We start from the raw sequence: 6,615 nt of genomic DNA, 5'->3' as shown, positions 1-6,615 counted from the left end.
GCCTCGCTGAGTAGCGAGGATCGCCGAGTCGCGATGTATCAACGAGATTGAGTCATACAGCAGTGGAGAGAAACTGCTGTCAGCGAACCAGCGCGGGCGCTCGCGCACTTCAACAGAGAGAGCACGTGCGACTCGACTCACTCAACAGAAGAAAATGCTTGGCCAGCCGCCAACAAAGTATCAGCGAATCAGTGCTGAGAGCGCTCGAGCATCTCCACAGAGGAAGCACGTGCAACGTGGCTCAACCAGCAGCGGAAAAGCATGAGCAGCCGCCAACAACTTCAGCAAACCAGTGACCAAGCGCGTGCGACTTGAGTCATACAGCAGTGGAGGAAACCTGCTGTCAAAGAGCCGCCAACAACCTCAACAAAGAGAGCGCGTGCGACTCGGCTCACTCAGCAGAAGAAAAACTTGACCTGTCGCCCGCGAGCGCAGCGTCAGATACTACAGCAGCGAAAAGAGCGCGGCCAGCAAAGCCAAGCAAGAGCGTGCAGCAGCTCAGCCAGCAGTGGAGAGAAACTGCTGTCAGCGAACCAGCACGGGCGCGTTCGCGCATCTTCAAGGAGAGGGAGCGCGCGCCACCAGCGTGCCATCAGCACCAGCATCAGCACCAGTGCGTGCCAACAGCGTGCCACCAGCGTGCCACCAGCACCAGCGCGTGCCAACAGCATGCCATCAGCACCAGCATCGGCACCAGCGCGTGCCAACAGCGTGCCACCAGCGTGCCACCAGCGTGCCACCAGCGTGCTACAGCGCGCAACTTCGCGTCACCAGCGCTGAGAGGGCAGCGGCCCCGCACTCAACACCCATCCGCGCGACGACGGCGAGCGTCGTGCTGACTCATCCAGCCAGCTGTGGACAGAAACTGTGACGAGCCGTTCGTATTCAACCCCTCCCCCACACTCTCCCCCTCACTCCCCCACCGCGCCGCAACACACAGGAAACACATTTTGGACACCAGAGATGCTAACCCCGGCGTCTGCTTTACGCAAAGAATTGAACCAGTGATAAAGAAGACGCACGATACGCATATCGGGATAATCAAGAAGGGTTGCCACTCCTAGGTGGTGCATTAAAAATCAATTCATAACGAAAAATACTGCTGTCATTGAGTTGCATAATAACCAATCGTCCTACTGTTAACAAGGTGATAAGAATTGACTTGAAGGTCTATGAATGGATGTGGTACTGTGTGGGCAATGTTTAAATACGAATTTACATTATAAGGTTAAGGTTTTGATAGAATAGTTTGCATGTATTAATCTCTCCCTCAACAACCGATCGATTGCGTTATGCGTCGGGAATTAACCACAGGTGCCGTTATCAAAGTGAAACGACGCAATCGTGATGGTATCATGTTAACGCTGTGTTGAAATTCCAAGATCGAGAGTTTTCATATTATTCAAAAATTAAAGTTAGCTAGAAAATAAAATTTATTAAAGCATAAAGGTTGTGTGTGATTCTTCCTGAAATTCTGCGTAATTTTGTTCTGCGTATGAGATCTGAATCCTGGGGACCTATCATAAGCACATTATCACCACACATAATCCATAACACACATTAATAATGTTCAATCGAGAGTAATCGTATCCTTATCGATAATACGGAATTAAATAGCAGAGTCGAATCGAATCTCTCTCATTCATGCTCACAAGACCTACAGAACTGCATACGATCAATTGCGTTATTCCAATTCATAACACAATCCTCGTCACCAAGGCTCGACCTGCATTATCATAACCACGCCCACTCGCATAAATTAATACAATTATCTCAAATCAGCATAATTTATGCACATAATTACACCAATTAAGATAATTTAGGATAAATTATGCAAATTTCAAATTTCATTTAATTTTTATTATTTTTGTCAATTTTCATAACACCTATATATATACAACAGAATGAATACTTGTCTGTGTGTGTACATGTAACATTTTGTCTATAAGGGTCAGACATTGAATAAGTGATGTTAGGACGAAGTGCGTGTTTTGGAAGTAACCTGTACAGATAACTCAGGTGAGACTCATTGCTCTTGTGATACAGGTCAAAGGGTATTTTTGTGTTTTCAGGAAGCATATCTCTCTGGAGCAACTCATTGTCTTTGAAATAGGGAGCACACTCGGATCATTAATCAGTTACAAGGAATACCACTCAAAGGTTGCACGTAGAGGAGATACATTCTCTACAACACAAATTATAATTTTGTATTACGTGTTGATGTACATTTTGTCGAACTAGGACATGAAATGCTCCTTGCTGATTAACGTCTGGATGTTCACAACCAAGGGCTTGAAGCAAGCCTGACTGCCTGCGTTGCCCCTCACAACCATTTACGGCCTTTGGCCAGGAAAGTCACGGAAAAAAATGCACACGCAAGCACCTGATGCTTCGTTTTGAAGTTTCAAAATGAAACAACTTTGAATTGTGTTATGTTTTGAATTGGATAATTGCATTTCTTCATTAAAATCTTATTCATTGAAAACAATATTTCGTCTTCTTGGTTCTTTCGGTAAAGTCACGTAGGATGGAAACAAAGTAATAAAACAAAATAACATTCTCACGACGTTTTGGCCACAACACAAGTAGCCTTCATCAGGTGAAGAAACGGGTCTGTCCAGAGGACAGCGCTTGAGTGAACGCTGCCAAGCAAAGACCGCGTCTTTTTAAAGGTGTGTGGGCGGAGTTAATTAGCATGTTACCCAGCCCCCACCTCAGGAGCGGAGGAGGGTGGCGGCTGGGCACAGGAAAACACCAAAGCAGAGCAACCAAGGTGCGTTGCTCTGTCCTGTGCTGCACCATAACCATGTTATAAACTAGACTAATATACGATGCAATATTATACCTTCCAAGCTAAGAAACATGGCATAATATATCCATAGACAAATTCCACCTTTGAATTATACAATGCGTTATTTTACACTATATTTCGTGTGAAGTTTCTCTAGTTAAGTGGATGGCCTTGCCGGGGGTTCGGTTCGATGCGGACTTTCACCTGGTTGGTATCGCGGGATCGAGACGAGGCGACACAGAGCTGCTGGCCGTGCGAGAAGACCGCCGTCTGCAGATCGATTCCAACGTGATCGAACGTCTGTCCCTGCGCCTCCGTCGTTCATGCAGGGGGCGCGTAGAGGTCTGCACCGCCCCCTGCATGAAAACGACGGAACGTGCAGCGTGAGTCACGTAAAGTTGTGCGTAAGCGCCATAACAAGGCGCTGTCAGCTGACCTGCCGCCACGTTCACGGGTCAGCAGGGGGCAGCCGAGAGAGAGCGAGGTGTGTAGGGGTCGACCAAAGTAAACCCCTGCCCCCCCCCCCCCCGTGACCGGAGACTCACACCCCTGACCCCCCACCCATCCCTAAGGCCCCTTAAGATAAGACCTTCCAGAAACTTCTGGGAGGGGGGGGGGGGAGGTCAGGAGTGGAGGGGTGACCCCGACCTGGGGATAAAAGGCCGGCCCTCTGGACGGGCCGAGGCAGTGTTCACCAACTCAAGCCTGAAGACATCCAAAGACCTGAAGACTGGACCAGCACCCGGGAACCCTCAACCGAGGCTCTTGTTAGAGCCGGGTTGTAGCGGACCAGAGGTGGCTCGGACACGCTGGGACCCTCCCCGAGCTCTAGCCAGAGCCGGGTTGTAGCGGACCAGAGGTGAGCTCCCGTACCCGGGCTGGGACGGGTCGTCCAGTCTTCCCTTAACGCCGGGCTAAGGAATCCCGTGGGTAGCAGTGCCCAGAGTGTGCAGGCTGCAATAGAAGGGAGGCTGTCGCTCCCGGAGGCTATCGGGTGGAAGGGGCCGTACCCCTGTCGTGTTACGGTATTGTGTAGAGCCGAGTTCGAAAGAGTTGTAATAATAAACGCGTTGCCTCAACCAGACTTCTCCGTGTGATTAGTTAAGGACACAACACTTGTATAAAAGAGAATAGCCAGTGGGTTTTCAAAGTACCTTCGTCTTACTGAAATCAATTTCGCGTGACCCACCGCATTAAAACGATGCTCAGCTGAACAGGGCGAGCCACGTTGGGGGGTAAGGGGGGGGGTCACCTTATCTTTGTCACGTGCCGTAGCTCACGTGACTTCTGCCGCGACAATGTCTGGATGTTTTCGCCTGAGGACGACCGCTGGTGTTGCGATCGAAACGTCGCGATTTCTTTTTTTACTTCGTTTTTTTATCTACCTGCGCGAATTTACCGAAAGAACCAAAGGACATGAAAGACGTCTTGTCTGCTGAGCTTGTTCATATCCGTGTACATCGATGTCCCACATTGCTTACACGGACACACCACACACAATGAAATAAATAGAAACTAGAACGACTTAATTCTGGGGATGGGCAAAGATTGAGGAATCTCTTTCAATGGAGCGAGTTAAGTTTGTGCTCGATTCAACATCTCTCTGTCCGTCTGTGTCTCTGTTCCCCTCTGTGTCTCTCTCTCACTGACTGTGTCTCTGTCGTCTCTGTATCTTTGTTTCTGTCTTCCTCTTGTCTGTGTCTGTCCACCTCTCTCTCTTGTCAGTCTCTGTGTGTGTCTCTATCAGCGTCTTTCCCACCGTATTCAACTACCGACAGTAGCAACATGCGCCCGTTCAACTTTCACGGCCCACGACTGCACGCGACTCAAACTTGCTCCGAGTCTCTGTGTACGTGGAACTTATTTCGCACCGTACGTAGCCAACCATGCTAATCTGTGGGCCTCTCTGTGTGTGAGTCTCTGTGTGCATCTGGAACTTATTTCGCACTGTACGTAGCCAACCATGCTAATCTGTGGGTCTCTCTGTGTGTGAGTCTCTGTGTGTATCTGGAAATTCTTTCGCACCGTACGTAGCCGAACCTGCACAGGAGGAGCAGCTGGTATCTGTGGAGCTGTGGGCTGGGTACCATCTGTCGGCGGGAGCGAGAGACAATGAAGCTCCCAAGCATTTCACTTCGTTACCAACATCATTTTTGCACTCATAAGTCGCTTGCCTAATTGTATCTTTCTTATCGAATCTCATCTCAAACAATCGAAGGACGCCTCCCCCTAAGTGGCAGCTGCCCCTGTGTGGCACAAGGTGGCCCTGCACCGGCCTGCACGTGGACATGAGTCTGTCGGTAGGGGGCGATCATTGACGCGCCATCTCCGTTGTGTAGTTTCTGGATAATGTTTGGAATTGCCACAATTTTGACCGTGACACCGACATGCAATGACCTGTGCGTCGTGAATGACACAACGCTATGTTTTTACATCTGCCGTGAAGCAGACTGCGCATATTGTGGTGCATGTTGCTGGGGTAGCCAGGTGTGCCTGTCGGATTTGAACCTTGAACCTCTGCAATAAATAGAGAATGCGCTACCATATTATTGGTTCTTTCGGTAAAGTCACGTAAATAGAAAACAAAAATGAAGATAAAAACAGCGTTTATTTTTATGATTTAAATTGTCATTATTTTATTTTTCTTTAATGTAAAATGTTTTTTTTAATTTACGTGACTTTACCGAAAGAACCCAAGAATATGAATTCCTGCCAGTCACGAAAGTTTCAAGTCAAAATAGAATGCACCACCAACTCGGCTCGCGTCAATCTGCGTGGAGGCGTGGGGGGGCCTGAGAGAGTTTCTCACCGGCGCAGAACTTCCATGCAGAGGGCTCCACGCAGCTTCGTGCGGAGCGACAGGCCAGGTAGCTCCCACACAGCGTGGCGCAGCTGATTAACATTTATATTCTTGGTTCTTTCGGTAAAGTAACGTAGATAGAAAATAACAAAAAAATTGGAAAATATTAAATTGATGAAAAGATGCCATTTGTCGACTGAGATGACTGTGCCCACCACAGTGTACACACACACAGTGTACACACACACAGTGTACACACACACACACAGTGTACACACACACACAGTGTACACACAGTGTACACACACACACAGTGCACACACAGTGTACACACACACAGTGTACACACACACAGTATGTACGTACACACACAGTGTACAAACACGCACACAGTATACAAACACACACACAGTGTACACACACACAATTTTAACACACACACACAGTGTGTACACACACACACAGTGTACATACACACAGTGTACATACACACAGTGTACACACACACAGTGTACACACACCCAAGGGGTCTCCGTTCAAGGGAGGGAGCAATGGAAAATGAATCTCAATCAACTTAAACTCCAACCCCTCTCTGTGACGTCACCACTCAGCATTACCTAATGGGCGTGAAACGCCAGGGGGAGGTGTACCTCGCTAGTGACGTCATGTCACCAAGGTGTTCACCCCACTCCGTCCAAGGCGCCATTGAACGTGACGTCATCTCTGCCGTTTTTCTGTTCAAGTAGAATTAATATTTGGGCAAGGCCACGCCCAGTGACTGGCGGCTCATTAACATAATTAATTCGTGAAAGCCGTCACGACAGGTTCAGCACCCACGCACCAGCCCTTTATATATATGGGGCGGGTTCATTAACATAATATATTCACGTACGGATCCGCTCATTGTGGGAGAGGCGTGTTATCGTTCCCCATAAGTGATGTCATACTCTAGAAGTGACGTCATGTCCCTTCCTGCTGCAGCGTGACGTCACGGGGTAACAGGAAGTTGCTGCTCTGCCCGTGC

The sequence above is a fragment of the Petromyzon marinus genome, chromosome 73 (genome assembly GCF_048934315.1).
Source record: "Petromyzon marinus isolate PM22_M1 ecotype Great Lakes invasive population chromosome 73, UKy_Petmar_22M1.pri1.0, whole genome shotgun sequence".
In the NCBI taxonomy this organism is placed as follows: domain Eukaryota; kingdom Metazoa; phylum Chordata; class Hyperoartia; order Petromyzontiformes; family Petromyzontidae; genus Petromyzon; species Petromyzon marinus.
Note: the sequence above shows the minus strand (reverse complement) of the source record.